At 39.8% G+C, this 21011-nt stretch overlaps 1 protein-coding gene across 15 annotated transcripts in view; it reads right to left on the minus strand.

Moving 5' to 3' along the window:
• Rnf111 (ring finger protein 111) overlaps window positions 1-21011 on the minus strand; it is a 78132-nt gene that overhangs the window by 56585 nt on the left and 536 nt on the right. For 2 of the 15 annotated variants that reach the window (XM_085689293.2, XM_087905356.1), the window contains exons 2-3: window positions 17491-17582; window positions 11716-11763 (exon numbers count right to left, since the gene is read on the minus strand). The exons of 9 other annotated variants lie outside the window; for them this stretch is intronic. The gene's annotated coding sequence lies outside the window, so the exon portion shown is untranslated. Of the gene's footprint in view, window positions 1-11715; window positions 11764-17490; window positions 17583-20837; window positions 20971-21011 lie in introns of those variants that run through there. 4 more of the 15 variants (XM_085689294.2, XM_085689295.2, XM_085689296.2 and 1 more) reach the window with 3 other exon arrangements.

Genomic DNA, 21011 nt, shown 5'->3' on the forward strand with positions numbered 1-21011 from the left:
TCTTATAGTTGGGGCCCATCATATCATAAAACATAAGGAGTAAGCATAAAAGAGAACTCCAGGGATTAAAGTGAGTTTCTTTTCTATCAAAGTATTAAGCCCTTAAGCCAAACCACACAACACCTTTTTTGCTATAGCTTTTTGTTTTGTTTCTTGAGACATAGTCTTCCTATATAGCTCTGACTGTCCTGAAACTTTCTATAGACCAGGCTGGCGTCAAACACACAGAGATCATTCTGCTTCTACCTCCTGAGTGCTCGGATTAAAGTTGCATGCCACCACACACAGCCAGCACATGCTACTTTATAATAAATAGCAAATATTCTAATGAAAATAACCAAGTCTTTAGAAAGTCTAGTCAAGATCGCTTTCCATTTTCTTTAAGATCTCAAACTTCAAGTTTACACAGTAAATCTGAGGACTGGCCAGATCCTGCTCACAGGTCCATTTTGAATGTCCATCATAATCTGAAAGAAAGAAAATAAGGAAGATTGGAGGGAAGGAGGGAGCAAACAGTGATTAATGTTGAAATGCCTGTGCATTCTAATCAAAGTCAGGAAAAGAATGAGTACTCACTGCTATACAATATTATTCTGGAACTAAAAGCCATATCTTTCAAATGAGGATGAGCAGAAAATGAAAAAAATCAGGAAACTTTCTTATTTGCAGGAAACTGACGGATGAAAACAACTAGAAACAAAACAGGCCACTGTATGTATGTTTACCATGGTCAAAACCAAATCACCGACTGTCCTTTATATACAAACAACAGCTAGCCAGACATACAATAACAAACTACCCACAAACATGGGTAAAACAACTACTATCAAACTACCAAAATTAATAAGAGACACATAAAGTGGGGTGGTGGTGCCAAAAACCTTTAATCCCAGAGGCAGGTGAATCTATAGTTCAAGGACAGCCTGGTCAAAGAGTGAGTTCCAGGACAGCCCGGACCACACAGAGACACGTTGTACAAAAAAAAAAAAAAAAAAAAAAAAAAGGGGACACATGGAGCCTATATGACCTAAGTCAACTATATAAACTATGCTACTACACAAAAACTTAATAGGGAATTAAATGTGATCCCAGGATACACAACCGCTGTGTGACAAAACTTTTCCTGGAGAACACAACACACACACCTACTCACTCCAGATAGGGATCCCACAAAAAACAAATTATGAACACTACCAAAGTCCAACTTAGTGAATCAATGGGTTTTATTGGGGTTTCTAACAGGAATATGAGGAGTTACTTGCAGGAGCAGAAATGATTCAAAGACAGCTGCGTCACCAAATTATGTAGATGGGACTTCTATCTATGTGTTATTTTCATTGGTTAATAAAGAGACTGCCTTGGCCCTCTGATAGGGCAGAAAATTAGGTAGGCGGAGTAAACAGAACAGAATGCTGGGAAGAGGGCAATGAGGCAGACACCATGGAGCCAGCCACTAGGTCAGACATGCTGAATCTTTCCTGGTAAGCCACCACCTCGTGGTGCTACACAGATTATCAGAAATGGGTTAATCAAGATGTGAGAGTTAGCCAGTAACTAACTCTCTACAGATAATGGGCCAGGCAGTGTTTAAATGAATACAATTTGTGTGTTGTTATTTCCGGGGCTAAGCTAGCCGTGCAGGAGCCGGGCGGGACAAAAAGCAGGGCTGCCTGCAGCTCTTCACTAAAGAATACAGTTTCCGTGTAATTATTTCGGGTGTAAAGCTAGGCAGGTGGGCGGCGGGAAGTGACCCACCGTTCCTTCTACAACCAAAGCTTATCCCAGCATGGGTGACAGACAGCCTACAAAAGCTGGGAACCTGGAGCACACTGTCCAGCCGACAGGCAGCTCAACAGGCTGGGGAGTGTCCTTTCCAAGAAACTCTAGTCGAAACCTTTTCTAGGCGGCTGGTCTGGTCACATCTTCTTCACAGCTTTTCTCCTCTAAGTCTTCCTTGACATTCTAGTTATCTAAGAACTCTGAGCTCTTGTTTACTCTGGCAGGGAGGGGCCTAGTGGATCTAGTCAGTTTCAGGAACTGCCTGAATATATATATTGAGTTGTTTACCTTCCTGCCTAAGGAGCTTCCCAGCAGGATGGAATGCTTCAATCTCAGAGGAAACTGTTGTACAACAATATACAGGCTGTAATCTCATTACTAGTATGAGCACACAGTTTCTAAATTAATATTTTTAGATATGTTAATATTAAAGAGTAATCATTAAAATCCATTTCACACAACCTGATATCATTAAAAGTATAACTATTACTATTGTGTTAGTCAAAAAAAGGTCAATAAGAACTTAAAAATATGGCATCCTCTCCTGGTGTGCGGGTATGTTGTATACATAATAAATAAATATATAAATATGTAAATATATAATTATGTATTATATATATAAGTAAATAAATAAATCTTAAAAAAAAAAAGAACTGAAAAATAGGTCGGACAGTGGTGGTGCACGTCTTTAATCCCAGCACTCGGGAGGCAGAGGGAGGTCTCTGAATTCAAAACCAACCTTGTCTATAGAGTTCCAGGACAGCCAGGATACACAGAGAAACACTGTCTATAAGACCAAAAACAAACCAACCAACCAAAAAACCAAAACAAAACAAAAAGAAAAAAAAAAAAAACTTCTGAAAAAAGTAAGGCTTGGAGATTTCACTCTGTGGAAGAGCTTACCTATCTCAAGGTCCTGCCTGGCTTCAGTTCCTAACACGGAGGAAAAAGAAAGTTGAGAAAATAACGATCTCCATACCCTTCAAATAACTGCCTGCCAATGTCCAAAGCTTTAAATTTACAAACCACAGTGGAGGTTTTTTTTGTTGTTTTTGTTTTTTGTTTTTTTTTTTTTAATTTTACTTTCCAGTTCCTAAAACTGAAATACAAGCTTTGGTTAGCTGGCAGGCAGCAAGCTGAAGGCTTCTTTATTTTGAAGTAACAGAAGCAAACTTAAAGTAATTGTTATTTTATATATTCATTATTAATATTGTTATTGTTTTCTGAACGCTGGAATTACAGGTGTAAACCACCATGCCCATCTTAATGCTTTTAGAAAACACAGAAAGATGGCTCACTTTACATGCCTATAACCGTCTACAAGTAAGAGAAACTACATTGCTAAACAGGATCTTAAGTCAGCTCGCGTGTCTGTTTTTGTTGTTGCTGTTTGTGTGTGTGTGTGTATTAGTAATGGGAATTGAATTCAGGCTTCAGGTATGCTAAGCAAACTATCAATATGTAAATAAATAGCATTGTCATTCTGCTAAATGACTATAAAGATCTCAAAATATACATAAGTACACTTAGTATGGTTCACACACAGTATTTTGTTTATGACAGGGTCTCAGTATGTAGCCTCAAACTCCCAATCCTACCTTGGATGACAAATGTATACCACCATGATCTGCTTAAACAGAACTCTTCAAATAGAACAAGCCCATTGAAGTAGTGAATGCTCCTTTGTCAGATGTGAAAACTACTGGGTGAATATTGCAGTGTGAAGCAAAATTACAGTAAGCCACAGTTAAGATGAAAATGTTTCTGTGCTCAGTTATTCAGATAATTACAAAACAACCATGTGCTAGAGATATGGGTTGAGAAAAAAGCAAGATAATGTTTTTTAAAAAAAAAGCTGGCAGTGGTGCCTCAGGAGGCAGAGTCAGGTAGATCTCTGAGTTGGATGCCAGCCTGGCCTGCCCAGTGAGTTCCAGGATAGCTCAGTACTACACAAAGAAACTCTGTCTCAAAGAGAAAAATAATCCTATACCCTAAGAAGCTCTAAATTTACTATCAAACAGAATCTGACTTTAATGAGTCAAAATGCACAAAATTACACTCCGGAGGAACACAAAAGATCCAGCAAACAGGGACTCTGGTACCAACGTCATGGAGCCATGAAGCCCAAGAGAGACTGAAGCAAGGGTAAGAAAACAGGCAGGCCATTCAAGGTCTAACAATGCAGAGAGGCAGGAACCTTAACCGCTGGAGTTTTTCTGATTTTGTTTCTTCTGTAGGAGGAATCATTATCAAAGAATTAAGGATCACGTTTCCTAACATCATTTAGGGAGCTCTAACTAATAACGAAGGGAATGAAAGGTGGAAGCAAGGAGGAAAGCCAAGACACCCAGGGAAAAGTTCTCTACTGAACGGGTTAGCATGCAAGAGTGACTAATAATCTCTTTGCCCACTTCCAGTACCAGGATGCTAGAAATAAAAGTGGGGGGCTGGAGAGATGGCTCCAAAGGTCCTGAGTTCAACTCCCAGCAACCACATGGTAGCTCACAACCATCTGTAATGAGGTCTGGTGCCCTCTTCTGGCCTGCAGGTGTACATGTAGACAGGATATTGTATATATAATAAATATAAAAAAGTGGGCTTCTATAGTCAAAATAGCGTCCCTCCAGCTAATAAAAAGAAAAAAAAAACTGCAGTTGATATTTCAAATCATGTTTTACAAAAAAAGAATCAACAATAAATTCTTCTAAAAACCAATCCACTTACTTTCTGAATGTCTAACAGGGTTTCTAAGAGGAAACAGGCAGAATGTTCCAATTCCTATTAAATGGAACTATAACAATGAAAAAAGATGCCACACCTCCTCACTTGCCTTAACCCCTAAGTCACTTCTAAAGAACTTCAATAATAAACAGGGAAGGGGTGAGCTGGGTGTAATGGTGCAGGTCTTTAATCCCAGCAGTCAGAAGGCAAAGGCAGAGGCAGATGGATCTCTGGGAGTTCCAGGTCAGCCTAGACTACTATATAGTGAGTTCCAGAACAGCCTGAGCTATACAGTAAAACCCTATCTTGGTAGGTAGGTAGGGATAGACAGGCAAAGAGAGAGAGATGGAGAAAGACAGAGAGACAGACAGTAAGAGGCAGGCAAAATCTATGAGTTAGATAGTAACCTGGTCAAGAGAGTGAGTTCTAGGACAGCCAGGGCTACAGAGAAACCTTGTCTAAAGAAATTAAAAAATACGGGGGGAGGGGCATTGGAGAGATGGCTCAGGAGCTAAGATTGCTCTTCCAGAGGACCCGGGTTCAATTCCCAGTACCCACATGGCAGTTCACATTTGTCTGTAACTCCAGTTTCCGGGTATCTGACACCCACGGCAATAATATCAATGTACATAAAAATAAAATATTAACAAAAAACAAAGGAAAGGGGTGGTAAGATGATTCGGTTATGAGGGCACTTATTTCAACTCTGGCTTCAAACTTGATCCTCAGAAAACTGACTCCAAAGTTGTTTTCTGACCTCTACACATACATCATGGTGCATGTACCCTACCTACACATACAAATCATATACATACACACATGAATGTAACATCATTCTCAGCATAATTAAAAGAGGCTTTCTAGAGCCTATGGGAATCAGTTATGGAGAAACAGAGAAATGAAAAGAGAATGGGGAAGGACACAGAGGAGAGAGAGCATCCATTATTTAATGATGATTCCCTAGGAAATCTCATTACTATATCGTCCAGTGCAGTTACCCTTGGCAACAAGACAAATTTTTTTTAGAATAAGAACAAAATAGAAAAGTCTAACTTTTCATTACTCACCCATGACACAAGAAAGCATTCATTGTAGTTTTTCTTAGCAATTTTTACTTAAATTTTTATTAAAATCTAGTGTGTGCGTGCGTGTGTGAGTGTATGCGTAGGTCAAAGGACAATTCGCAGAAGTCAGCTCTTTCCTTCCATCATGCTGGATTCAAAGGTCCTCAGGCTTGGCAGCAAGTGCCTCTTTACCCACTGAGACATCTTGCTGATCCTAGATTTTAAAAACTTCACAGAGACTTTTAAAAGCTACTTCCTAAACTGGTGCTGCTATAGTACAGTAGTGCAAGTCTTTAGCCCCAACACTCAGGAGGAAGAGGCAGGCAAATCTGAGTTTAAACAGACTGTCTCAGAAAAAAGAAAAGAAAAAGGAAGAAAGGAAAAAAGGGAAGGGAAGAAGGAAAGGGAAAAGGAAGAAAGGAAAACAAAGAAAATACGACTTTTTGAACTCTGGAGGCTGCAGCTAAAAGAATGAGTCCAAAGCCAGCCTAGGCTACACAGAGAGACCATGTCACAGAACAAACAAAAAGCTACTTACCGTAGGAGAAGAGTTATCACACTGATGCTACACAGCAGTGTGATACAAATGCATGATGCTGAACCGCTTCCACTGCTCATGCAAATATCCAGATTCAAACTTCCTAGGCTCAGAACTGAGGTTAAGTAAAAAGAGCTGTCGAGTCTAGTATCCACACTGATTTGTCTCCAACAAAATGGACAAAAATACCTTAGAATATGACTGAGTAGGGACTGGAGAGATGCTCTGTGACTCAAATTCAATTCTCAGCACCCATACATGGATGGGTGTCTCACAACCAGAGGATCTGGGAGAACCCTCTTCTGATCTATGCATGTACCCACACACATGACATTACTTGTACTCTTAAAAAAGGAAAAAAGAAAAGACTGATCCTTGGGGCAAGAGGCCCTATCTTAGTCGCAGTATGCTTCCCCTACATGCACAAAACCCCAGTTTCAAACTCCTTGAATCCTTGTGCTTGGAGTTAGGAGGGTCAGAAGTTCAAAACTATCATTGCCTACATACTGAGTTCAAAGCTAGCACAGACTACAGGACTTTAAAAAAAACAAAACTTTTTTTAACCCATGTGAAAGTTCTGCAGAGTAAAGCTGGAATAATGTGACAACCACACAAGTAATGCAGTGTTGGATTCTAATCCCCAGTAATATCAGACTTCCATAAGCAAATCTTTCTTCCAGAAGAAAGCCAACTATTTCCATCCTCTCCCATCCAGGAGTTAAACAACAATCCCTTGCCCAACGCCCTCAAGTGGACAAGAGAGCAAGTGCGAGGAGAAACCTGGTAAATGCTAGCTCCTTTCCTGTTCAGTCAACAACACTGATGGCCATGTGGCTACCACGGAAAGGTGATTGTAATAATCTGTCCTGTACCTTTAAGAGACAAGCCCCACACACTCCCTCCCAGGTCTAACTAAGTGTCCTTTTAAGAGGAAATTCAGGGGCTGGAGAGATGGCTCAGAGGTTAAGAGCATTGCCTGCTCTTCCAAAGGTCCTGAGTTCAATTCCCAGCAACCACATGGTGGCTCACAACCATCTGTAATGGGGTCTGGTGCCCTCTTCTGGCCTGCAGGCATACACACAGACAGAATATTGTATACATAATAAATAAATAAATATTTTTTAAAAAAAGAGGAAATTCAGGGGTGGGGTGCAAACATACAAACAAAAGACCATGTGAAGACATAGCAAGAAGGTTGCTAACTGGAAACCAAAGAGAGGTCTCAGCAGAAACAGCCAACTGCTTGGTCTTGAACCTCACTTCTAGAGCACTAAGACAATAAATACAGTTTCATTATTTAGGTGACTTTGTAACAAACACTGTCTGAATACCTTAAACATGCTGGAATGCTCTGTGTGTTTATTATAGATACAAATATAAGACAGAACTGTCCTTACTCTATTCTAGCCTAGCACACAGGAGGCTTACAAGTAGGTAATTCAAAGTTAGTAAGCAGGTGTTAAGGCAGACACAGGCATTGAAACAGCCGTAGAAGCTTGTCTAATCCTTAAAGTGAGGGTAGACCAGAAAAAGCATTCCATAGGGGAAAAAAAAAGGGAGCCATGTAATCCCAGCTTGTAACCCCATAATTTAGGAGGCTGTAGTCAGAGGACTGCCACAAATTCAAGGTCAGCCTGGGCTACAGAATGAAATCAAAGTGTCTCAAAAATGAGTGAAATGGACACAGTGAAACCAAAAACAGCTGTTTAGTGTGTGAAAGAGAAAAGAATTATTCCAAACTGCCCAGGCTGTCTCTCTGGAAAGCAGAGAGAGGCAACAGGGGAAATTTTTCCAGGTTTATAAGGGATTAGGGTACCTGGGATGAAAGGCGCCTCTGCCTGGGATAGGTTAGGAGTATGAACAGAGGAACTAGCTAATAGGCACCACAGTCACATGTTAATGGAAGAGCCACAGGCCTCTTTTGCCAAAGATAAGGAAAATTCCTTTTAGCAAGTAGGAACTATTGCCAAGCCCTTGAGGACATGCTGGATTTTATCTAAATGCTGGGGGGGGGGGGGGGAATCAAAATGAAAGGAAAGGGAAAACTCAACTGCCTATTTTCTGTAGATAAAAGTTTCCTGAAAGAACCATATGTTTAATGGCGAAGTATATGCAAACCCACAAGTTACCTCAAAGAATGAAAAAGAAAACACCTGACAAGTGACATTCTTCAAAGGTGGGATTCAACTTCAAACAGCTACTTATCTAGAATGATGGTTACTGCAGAGAAAGGGGAATTGGGATGGTTTCATAAAGTAACTTTCTTTTCTTTTTCAAGTATTTATTTTTATTTCACGGGTATTGGTGTTTTGTCTGCATATAGGATGTGTGTGAGGGTCAGATCCCCTGGAAATGGAGTTGTGAGCTGTCATGTGGTGCTGGGAATTGAACCAGGTTCTCAGAAGAGCATGGCTCTTAACCAGTAAGCCATCTCTACACCCCTCATAAGGAACTTTTCACCATTTGAAAGACTAGATAAAGACCTACATAATCGCAAAAGAGCTAAAACTGCACGTAAGTTTAACAAGAGGAGGGCATCCACTAGATGTGAAGCTCTCCACTCCTCTTCTACTCTACCACCAAGCTCCACCCTTCAGTAGGAGGCAGGCTCACAAATTAAAGATAGATACAGAACCCAGCCATCTTTTGACCCCAGGCAAGGAAATCCGAAAAAAGAAATAAAAATAACACATCTCTGCAGAGCAGTGGTGGCACAGGCCTTTAATCCCAGTACTCGGTAGGCAGAGACAAGAGGATCTTTGTGAGATTGAGAAGCCCTGTCTCAAAAAACAAAACAAAAAACAAACAAAAACCAGAGCTTACCGAATAAAATCACCACCATCTTGTCAATGTATAAAAGTAGGATGAACTAACAAGAACTGTTAACATTTCCCTCAGAACACACAAAGATTATTCTTGTTACCTCACAGAGAAACTCTCCCCAAGTCATAGTGAGAGGCAGATGCTAGCACAAGGTTCAGGCACACTTCTAGTATTTCTTCACTTTGGCAGCTTTGGTAGAAGAGGGCCTTAAAAGTGATGGGCTGGCCTCTACCATGATATGTCCCGCTCTTTTTTATTTTTTTAAATTTCACACCGTATCTCCTAAATTGCAGGGCCTATCCTCAAACTTGTGATCCTCATGCCTCAACCTCTGAAGCAGCAGAAATTACTTATATTATACAGGAAGTAAGAGTCCATTTTTCGTTGAAGAAAGACAGAATGTGATAAAGTTTAAAAAGGTATAGGATAAGCCCAAAGTGAATGAAAATGGAAAAGAAACAAAGACAAAATTAAAATCAACCAGGAAGAAGGGAGAGGCAGGGAGGCAGAGAAAAATGTAAAGCTCAATAAAAATCAAAAAAAGTTAAAATCAACCAACAATGGAGTTAAAGTACATTGTAATCAATGGAAAAGAGGCAAGAGAAGGGAAGAAAACTAAAACACCAAAGAGCAGAAACAAACAGCAAACAACTGACCGACACTCTCAATGGCTTACAGCAGCACTAGAGGATGATGGGTAACTTGACCTGTGGTTCAGTGGTTGTCTAGCATGTCCAAGCCCTGGTTCCAGCCCCAGAAAAAAAAAAAAAAAAAAAGAGCAGCAAACCTAGAAACACTTATAAATACCATCATATGATTTTTATCAAGAATGACAACAGGGAATGAATAATCTTTCCAATAAACAGTGTAAAACAACCAGAGAACAATATGGGAGAAAAGAGTCTTAATATCTGTATTCAAACACAAAATTTATCCTAACAGCTATGCCATAAAAACTTCCACAAGAAAAAAGGCAGGCAATTAAGGCAAAAAAAATAAAATAAAATAAAATAAAATAAAGGTGCTGTTTGTTTGTTAACTGATGAACTAGACAACACTTAAATCAAAACCTTTTGTTCTTCAGAGATACCAGTGAAGAACTGAGAAAGAAGAGAGAACATTATAAATGTATAGCGCGCACACACACAGAATGCATGAAAAACTTTAACAACTCAATTGGGTGGTGGTGGCACATGCCACCAGCACTCAGGAGGTAGAGGCAGGGGGATCTGTGAGTTCAAGGCCAGCCTGGTCTACAGAGTTAGGACAAACGTTTCTGCCAAAAAAAAAAAAAAAAAGCAATAAAAATACTGGAAAGGGGGCTGGAGAGATGGCTCAGCGGTTAAGAGCATTACCTGCTCTTCCAAAGGTCCTGAGTTCAATTCCCAGCAACCACATGGTGTTTCACAACCATCTGTAATGAGGTCTGGTGCCCTCTTCTGGCCTTCAGGCATACGCACAGAAAGAATATTGTATACATAATTTAAAAAAAAATACCTAGAAAGTGCTCAGTATCTCTACCAGAAAAACATAAATGAAAACTGCAGTAAGCTCCCACTATATAACCAATAAAAGGCTAAAGTAAAAAGAGTCAACTACCAAGAAGCAGCATAAACACTACACACTCTGAGGTTCCTAATAGTTATACAGACATCTAACCTATCATCCAACAACTCCATGAAACACGCGTACAAAAGTTTGCATAAACTGGGTGGTGGCGGTGCACACCTTTAATCCCAGCACTAGGGAGGCAGAAACAGGTAGATCTTGAGTTCGAGGCCAGCCTGGTCTACCAAATGAGTTCGAGGGCAGGCTCCAAAGCTAAAGAGAAACCCTGTCTTAAAGGGGGAATAAAAAGCTTGCATATGGATGTTCACAGTTTTATTCATGGTCAATTTTAGACAGAACATAAATAAAGTGAGATGCTGATGTGTAGCAACATAGTAGAACCTCAGAACCTCTGCTGAGGGAAGCAGACGTGTGACTCTCTCTAGAGGAACTTCTAGAATGGATGAGATCAGCCTAAGCACTTGAAACTACTATTCACTTAGAGTAATTCAGATTGGGGCAAATCCCTTGTGAAATCTCTCCTTTATTCACACTGCATATTCCAGGCAGACTGAGCTAAACACCAAGGAGATTTGTGAAAAAAACCACGCCTTTGTTTCCCTTCTGGAATAACAGGCACTCTGTGACCTACTATCACTTACTGCTCAGTGTAGCGAAGAGACAAAGCTTTAAAAATAAAACCAAAAATGAGGTGCTTCACTGAAAGTAAAGTTTAAAGGCAAATAAATATAAACAAGTATTCAACTGTGGTTAATGAAATGGACTTGTGTTCTTTTTATTTGTGTGGGGAGTTGTTTGTTTTCAAAGTTCTGCTCTGCAGCCCAAAACTAGCTACAAACTTGCATTTCTCAACGCTGGTATCACAGTCATGTACACCACCCCCAGTTAGAAACTGTAGTATGGAGAATACATAGCACAGATGCCTATAATTTGTTTTCTTTCTGTTTACTGTGGTGCTGGGGATTAAACTCAGGGCCTTGTATGTGCTAAGCAGAAACTCTAGACTGATCCAAGTCCTGCCAACTTAATTTAAAAGAAATATTAGCAGGGTGTAGAGATATATGCCTTTAATCCCAACACTCATGGAGGTGGAGGCAGGAACTACACAGGAAGATTCTATCTATAAATAAATAAATTACTAAAAGGGGCTGGAGAGATGACTCAGTGGTTAAGAGCACTGTTGCTTTTACAGGAAGATGGGGTTCAATTCCCAACACTCACGCTGGCTGGCTGGCTGTTCATGCTGGCTGCTCACAATGATTCCAGTTCCTTCAAGGTCAGAAGCACACACCCGATGCATATACATATATATAGGGAAAACACACATAAAATAAAATGAGTAAATCTAATATTTTTTTTTTGCAAAAGAGGTGATTAAAAGGCTTGACTGGCAGAGGAATAGACAGATGACTAGAAATTTGAAGAAAAAAACAAACACAGCAAATTAATTAGAGACTCTGGGTGTTCAATGCACAACCCACTTGTTTTCTACAGCATTTGCAATTGTTAATAAAACACCAGAAGGAAAATATGTGATGAATGAACACCAGACACTGAGCACATGAATTACCAAACAAAGACAACTAAGCATAAAGCATCAGACCAGTGGTTGTCTAGGACGGAGGTGACTGAGGATAAAGGACTACAAAGAAATGTTCCAGGATGATGAACCATTTTACTCCTGCCTAGCAGTTCATTACATGGATGTATACATTTGTCAAAAATCACTGACCTGTAAGGTATGTGATTTTTAAAGTGCACTGTAAAAAGCTAGTACACAAAAATCAAGTTCCTCCCAACCAAAAAAAGGCTAAAAGAGCCAACCACCAAGAAGCAACATAATCAAATATGATGACACTCCCAAAGTGTCATCAACCTTTCTCTCTTGCTGGATAAAGACCATGCCCATGAGAAACAAAAACACGAGTCCTTGGAAAGCAATATAAAAACAAGGAATTCCCCAAAAGGAAGGTTTCTGACTTGATGACTCAAGCCCTACTGACTTAAGACCTGCAGTTCCACCACCATGTCTCATCTTAGCAAGTTCTTAACTCTATCTAAAGTTCTTCAGCTGAAAATAAAAATATTTATTATCTCAAAAGACAGCTGTAAATGTTTTAAAACCATATATGTGCATTGAAGCTAAAATGTTGCTATTTTTAAAGTTAAAATTCAAATCACTTTAGAAATCATCTAAGCAAAAGTCCACAACTTTCTTTCCTCCAGTTTTTCCTCTTTTAGGGGTAAGAGAAGAAACAGTTCAGTTCTCTAAGTATACCTACCTCAAGCTAGTCAACCTCACTCAAGTGGTGAATCTCAAAACCTTCCTTAAGAAAAGGCAAAAACCAACAGAGTACAGGATCATGCCTTTAGTTCCAGCAGATTTCGGAGCTTGAGGCTAGCCTGGTCTACAGACTGAGTTCCAGAAATGCTGGAACTACATCAGAGAAAGCCTATCCCAAAGAAACAAACATATATACATATATACATACATAAAAAGATTTACTATTTAAAAAAAAGCCAGACATGGCAATACACTCCTTTAATCCCAGCACTTGTGAGGAAGAGACAAGCGGATCTCTGTTTACAGGCCAGCATGGTCTACATACATAGCAAGTTCCAGAACAGCCAGGGCTACAGAAAATCCCTGAGGGGGGAGAGCGGGAAGGGGAGGGTTGAGCCGGTAAAAGAGATTGGAATTAAAAAGCCAGAAAATTAATTAAAGAGCATGGTGATGGTCTTGGGTATATAGGATCAACACAGGGAATGGTGGTTTACTCCACTTTAAGCCCAGAACTTGGGGACTGAGGAAGGCAGGTCATCTATGAGTTCAAGGATAGTCTCATCTATGTAGTTCCAGGCAAGTTAGGGCCATATAGGAGACCCTGTCTCAAAAGACAATTCCCTTTCCTTCAATGAATGTAGTGTCTAGTTTGGGGAGAAAAACTGTTCCTTAAGCTGTTTAGATAAAATGTGTATTTTACATATATGGTTTAAACCCATCAAAGTATGTAATCTACAAATTAGAGAATATGTTCTAAAGAAATAAAACTAAGAATTGGGACTCTGACAGGAGAGTACTGAAAACTAGGTCAGAGAGAATACTACTGGACAGACATTACACACAAAAATGAGAATTTAACTATCTGAATAAAACAGTAAATTAAACCACATACACTGAGCTTGCCATTCTGCTCAGTCATGATGGCCACAATGGCTGTTACATTTCCATCTATGAAGTTACATTTCCTTTTAAAATTTTCTTATTTATTACTGTATATGTGTATATGATACCTGTGACTGTGCATATGAGCATATCACAGTGCACATGTAAAGTGCACAGTGCACAGTGCACAATGCTCTGGGGCTGGTCTTCTTTCTCATGTGTCTCTGAAGCAATGAACATCTTGCTGTGCTGTCAGATCCTAATGTTTCAAGCCATTTATCTTCCTGTATACAATGGACTATACTTATCTGGTGTGTTATAATTAAAATGTGATTTGTTCCAACTATGAAAGAAAAGGCAGAGCTGGTGGGGCCTGATGGGTGGTATGCTGGGGCTGGGGGGACATCTCAGGGTAAGGGTACTTGCTGAAAGCCAATGACCTGAGTTCTGTCCCTGGATTACATAGTGGAAGACTCTATTCTTCAAAGTCATCCTTTTTCCTTTACATGTGCACTGTGATATGCTCATATGCACAGTCACAGGTATCATATACACATATACAGTAATAAATAAAAAAATTTTAAAAGGAAATGTAACTTCATAGAAATCATAAAGGGGAGAGGCAGGGAGGGGAGCAGGAAAAAAATGTAGAGCTCAATAAAAATGAACAAAAAAGAAAACATCACCAAATACATAATGTGTTATGTTCTCTAATTAAATATTTTACACATGAATCTTTTATTAATAAACATTATTCTATATTAATGAATTAGGTATTAGGTTTAGTTTTTGTAAACTCAATCTACTCTTTAAATGTAAAGAGTGCATTTTTTTTTTACATATTATAAACATTATTTTACCACTAAAATTTTCAAAGAAAGCCTGGGATCACATCAGTAATCTAACTTAACCATATTTATCAAAAGTTCATTTTGAGCCGGGCATTGATGGCACACACCTTTAATCTCAGTACTCAAAACAAACAAAAGGTTTATTCTGTTTAAACAAAGTAAATGATTCACATATCTTCACTTCAAATATTCATTAATTCTTTAAAATTTCACAACAAAAAGCAAGAGATGGCAATAAATGTCATCCAAATGATAGAAATTCTCAAAATAGAGATAGAAATCAAAGAACCTTGCTACCTCTGTCCCCAGAGTTTCCTACTTTTTTCCCCCACCCTCTCCACCACCTCCCGACTAGTGGGGTTCCAGAAGGAACTGACTGCTATAGCATCTAGGCACCTGGAATGCTTCCTCCCTCCCTTTAAGTCTGTGCTCAGCTGCTTCCTTGTCCAAGAGACTTGCCTTATCCACTTCAAATTCTAAAGAGTTATCACAATTTTAACCTCTTATGAAAAGCAAACAAACAAAAACACAAAGTTAACTTCAACCACTATTTCCTCTCATTTCTATAATCATCTATAAACTTTACTTATTTTCTACTCTAAAGGTTAGGTAGAACACAGAGTTGGCATTCAATCGGTGTTTGCTGAGTTCTATTAAACTCAGCAGTTTAACAGAAACAGTTCAGTGGTGCTACACTTGCCTAACATGTTGGAGAGAGGACCAGGAGCTCCAAGCCCCGTCCCCACCTGCCCACTAGCTACACTAAGGGGAAAAAAAATGAAGAAGCACAGACTCATTTATCACAAGAAACCAAAAGACAGAGCCCACAGGATGGCTCAGCAGGTAAATGTGCTTGTTGCTCACCCTGATGACCAAAGTTCAATCCTCAGAATCTACATGATAGAAGAAGAATTGCTGCTGTTGTTTTCCCCTCTACATGTCTGCCATGTTGCATGTGTATGCACTGCACACAAACAAATAAATAAATGTAAAAAAAAAGATTTTTAAAGATGCTCACTCTGGAGCAGCACTTTTTAGCTATTTTGGCTTTTGAAGGTCTTCTACAGATCCCAATTTTGAGATATAGCTTTTATCTACTAATGATACATTCAAAAGTAAAACTGAGTACATTTGTAAAAGTTAATAGCATTACACCCTAAAAAACTAACACATAAAAGTTTCCAAAATAATGAGAAATAATGCTATACATTTTGATGACTCTCTTATGTCTGGTTTCACAGCAGTAAGCCAGTTCCTATATCTGCTTTAGTTTTGAACTTATGATAGGCTGTGCTGGTTAAATTTTAAGAAAATCCAGGCTCCAAAGCTACAGAAAAACCCTGCCTTGAAACAAACAAACAAAAAAACAAATAAATAAATGAAATACTGAATAATGCACACCTTGCAAAAACAAATAGATTATGTTATATATAACAGGTAGGCACAGCAACATCCACCTGCAATCCAGTTAGTTCAAAAATAAATATTGCTTGAAAAAAATGGATAAATTTTTAAAAATAAGACCATGGTGCCACAACCTTTAATACCAGCACTAGGGAGGCACAGAAAATACTCTATAAGTTCAAGGCCAGCCTGACACGGCGGCAGGCCACCCAAGTCTACATAGTAAGACCCTGTTTCAAAACAAAACAAATTTAAGATAAATAATAAAGCAAACACCCATGTACAGGTGGTAGAATGTCTGTGAACTATACTAAGAGATTACAGAACTGCCTATAATGTGGACACTCTGTAGTAATACCAGTGCTGGGGAGGGGAGAGAGATGGATCCCTGAAACTCTTCTAGCCTACTGAATGATAGGCCAATAACAGACCCTGTCTCCTACCTCTATCTCCTCCCCAATCCCAGAAAAACCAAGGTGGACAGCATACGTTATGGCTATTCTTGGTTGCCACCTTGACTACATCTGTAACTAAAACCCAAGTGTGTGGGTACATTTGTGAGAGATTTTATTTAAATTAAGATGTTTTCAGTGAAGACCTACCTTTAATCCAGATCTTTTGAGGTGGGAAGATCCATTTTAATTTAGGCCACACCTGGTGGCAGCCTATATAAGGTCATGGAAAAACGGAACGTTTGTTCTTTGTCTGCTTGACCTCATTCTTGCTGGCAAATTTATTCCTTCACTGGCATAAGAGCCTACTTCTGCTGGATTCTGGAGTATACGAAGACATTCAGTATACTTATGCCTTCATACACCAGTATGAGCTGAGACCTTCAGCCTCATGGGCTGAACAACTGTCTGGTTCTTGGACTTTCCATTGGGAGACATTCACAGCTGCACTAGCAGGGTCACACCTGTAAATCACTCTAATACATCCCCTTTCTGTACTAAACAGATCCATTCAACAAGTTCTGTTTCTCTTGAGAACCCTGAGTAAAATGACATCCGAGGGCCAACACTCAAGGTTGTCCTCAGGCCTCCATAGACACATGAACATGTACACACATGTACAGATACAGATGAGAATTCTACTACAACCACCCATATCATTTCTTTTTTCTCAGTGCTGAAGATTATTGAACTCAGGGCCTTGAAAAATTAAGGCAAGCACTCAATGGGCTCGACCCCAGAGCTAAATCTCCATCCCCACTTTTTTTTTTTTTTTTTTTTGGTTTTTCGAGACAGGGTTTCTCTGTAGCTTTGGAGCCTGTCCTGTAACTAGCTCTTGTAGACCAGGCTGGCCTCGAACTCACAGAGATCCACCTGCCTCTGAGTCTGAGTGCTGGTATTAAGGGCATGTGCCACCACCGCCCAGCTCTCCATTTCTTCTCTCATTCATTCTCCAGTCTCCACCTATAAAATCTATGGACATGTTCCTACAGTAGTAAACAAAGTTATCTTTATCCCATCTGAGATCACCTCTAAAAAGAGCTTGCACCACCTTTCAATCCATACAAGAACCCCAATTCCATTCATTCGCTACTACATGATCTTATTCCTTTAAGGCACTCACCACAACCTATCCTATTTATGAGGTTGCCACTCAACAGAATGTCGTTTCATGAAGACAGCACCTTCATCCTTGCTGATCAGTCAGTGCAGTACCTACAGCATGAGACATTCAATACATACTTCTTGAGAAAATCATGCACAGACTCTGTGTAAAATATTAGTTCTGCTATGTGTTTTTATCATTTTTAACTTGCTTTTCATCTGATGGCAATTTCTGAGTACCTGTAGAAATTTGGGCACCAACCTGGGAGATACAAGAGAGAGAAGAGAGTACAAGGCAGTCAAATATAATTCTGAACTTTGCTGAACAATAATCATACATTTCTGAAAGAAAATATGTTATTTGGGACTTTTGTTGGTTAGGGGTTTTTTGTCATTGTTTTTAATTAAAAGCACCATCACCAGTCAGGCAGTGGTGACACATGCCTCTAATCCCAGCAATCAGAAGGCTGAGGCAGTGGGGTCTCTGTGAGTTTGAGGTCAGCCTGGTCTACAGAGTAAGTCCAGGACTGAGAAACCCAGTCTCAAAAGAAAAAAAAAGAAATTCAAGATACTCTTTGGCTTTCCAGCGAGTTCAAGGTCAGCCTGAGATACCCGAAAGCCTGGTTTCAAAAAAGGGAGGGAGGAGGAGGAGGGAGGGAAGAAGGGAAGGAGCAGTCATGTATTTAGAACTTACTGAAAACTACAAAAATTGGTAAAGCTGGATAGCAGTACATACTTCAATCTCCGTCACTTTGGAGACTAAAGCAGGAGTGTGTCATGACTTAGAGGCCAGCCTGAGATATAAGAGAACCAGGTTAAAGCAATCTTATAATTCCCCAATCTCAGGAAAACAGAAAACAAACAAAAAACTTTTAGTTATTTCACCAATAGAAAGCACTACCTACTATCTAGAACAAATATGACTTCATCATAGGTTAATGCATATGTATGGTTTTCATTTGCATACATGCATCATGACTGCATTTATACTCCCCATAGAGCATTTCTTTCTGGAGATCTGGGAATCCAACAGTGAATACAAAAAGAACTAAAAATAGAAGCTATTATATATGGCACACACACACCCCAAAACAGAGGCCAGAAATAAACATTTATCAGTCTTACACTCATTTTACTAATTGTGAAAGCTATAAACTCAGGAAAAGTTAACAATACACTCAAAGATACAATGTACAACAACCACACTACACCTAAAACCCATATTACTGTCTCTAGACCTGCTTTTGTTTGTTTGCTTGGTTGGTTGGTTGGTTTGGTTTTGTTTTCAAGACAGGGTGTCTCTCTGTGTAGCTTTGGACCTGTCCTGGAACTCGCTCTGTATACCAGGATGGCCTCAAACTCAGAGATCCACCTGTCTCTGCCTCCTGAGTGCTGGGATTAAAGGCATATGCCACCAACACTGGCTAGACTGGCTAGAACGGTCTTGGTTTTTCTTCTTTAAATATAATGTCACCCCTAGAATGTGAATGCCATATTCTAACAAATCTTAATTATTTTTTTGTACTGTCAGTCATATTTCTCCCTATTAAAGTTCCAGTCCACCAGGTTAGGGTCAAAGCAGGGGCACATACAACTAAGCCATAACTAAAATATGATACCAAAGCCCTTCCTTACCATGACATATATAAAATACTTAAAGCGCTGTTTTGATGGAATGAGTTTTCTATTCCATATTTTCAACTTGAAAGAAAAAAACATACACAGGTGCACCTGCTGAATAATTTACTGTTTCTTTGCTTCGTGCAAGTAACTGCTGTTCTCCTGGAACATGAGTAGAAACATGTCAGTTTCTCAAAAAAGAAAAAAAAAGTTACAGAGCAAAACCTGCTGAACATAACCTCAGCTACCATACACTCTTCATTAAAAGCTTTTGTGAAACACAAAATCTAGACCCAATACAGTGTTAGAAACCTGCAGTCTAAGCTCCTCAGGAAGCCAAAGCAGGTCTAGGAGCTGAAGAACAATTAGTTCTCTGGGAAACATCTGAGACACAAGTGACCAACAGACAGTGACCAAAGGGAATGATGACAAAAGAAATCACACACATATGACGCCCAGCCCTGGCTAGTCTTGTTAATATTTCCCAATGTCATTCAGGCCAATTCACAAATATCCTAACTTTTTTCAAATACTACTGAGACTCTTAGGTGACAAGCAATCAGAATAATTTGTCCATGGTTAAACCCTAAGGGAGTAGCAAAAGTAATACATATTTTCGGGGTCGGTATTTAAGACAGGGTAGGGTCTCTTTACGTAGGTGGGGCCATCCTAGATCCCACTAGGTAGACCAGGCTAGCCTTTGAACTCACAGAGATAGCCCTGCTTCTGCCTCCCAAATGTTGGGATTAAAGGCTTGAGCCATCCTAACACTCCCGCTACAAAGGTAATAATTAAAGCTAACTTGTTTCTTTCTCTCTTCAGAGTGAAAGAGTTTCTTTATAACCTATGTCACAATGTAACAAAATACTCAGTTACCAGTTTGTACAGAAACGTTTTTACTAAAAGAAAAAGCAAAAACAAAAATCACATAGTAAAAAACTACCAAAATATAGATCCGGAGCTGGAGAAATGGTTTGGGTTCAAGAGTGTTTACTATTCTTGTAGAGGACCCAACAAGGGGGTTCCAGCACCTACATAATGCAAAACCTCCCTTAACTGTAGCTCTTAGATCCTCTTCTGACCTCCAAAGGCACCTGCACGCACACACACGGACCCACACACTGACATACACTCACACGAATGGCTTTTTTTTTATGTAGCTCCCGATTCTAATAAAGCTAAGTAAAATAAGAATTACGGAAAGAAGGCCTTCATAAGCTCAGGATCACAAGATAGTTTTTGCAAACACAAACGGGCAAGGAGATGTAACCTCGGTTCATTTTTTTTCCCATTCTGTTCGTTTTGGTGAAAGAGGTACCGAAAATTAAAGACAAAACGCCAAATGGAAGGAAGTTTGGTTCAAGAGCCATCAGAACTCTTACAATGAAGTCTCTGTCAGCTGGCTCGACGCTACTCGGGAGTTCTAAACTCACTCTGTACGTAAATCAAACAACAGGAAAGCTCTCAACAGTACAATGGAGTCACCCCAAACTACAGACATGAGCAAATTAGATGAAGGCGCTATAACTTCCTGGTTGTTGGGGTTCTTTTTTTGTTTTGTTTTGTATTTCGAACGCGAAAGGTCACACTTGCTTTAAGACGTTATCTACAAAGCCCTATAATCTAGGAAGTGTGGTGACAAACCTCTATTTCTCAGTACAAAAACCGATGCTTCCACCGCACCACTGCTGACTGCGATCAATTATCTAGGCAGGATAAAGAAAACATCTTTTTTTAATGACTAACCAGCCAACTCCACACAATATCAGACGCGTCTGTCTCCTGCTCCACGGACTGCGCGTGCTCGCCCGCCCCGGGCGGCTCCCGGCTTCGGACCGGGTTACCTTCTTCACTCCATTGTCACCCCCACGCCTCGGCCTTCAGCCCCCGTCCTGCCGGCGAGCAGCGGCGACAGGGCGC

This window comes from Myodes glareolus, chromosome 4, assembly GCF_982192425.1.
Source record: "Myodes glareolus chromosome 4, mMyoGla1.1, whole genome shotgun sequence".
Lineage (NCBI taxonomy): Eukaryota > Metazoa > Chordata > Mammalia > Rodentia > Cricetidae > Myodes > Myodes glareolus.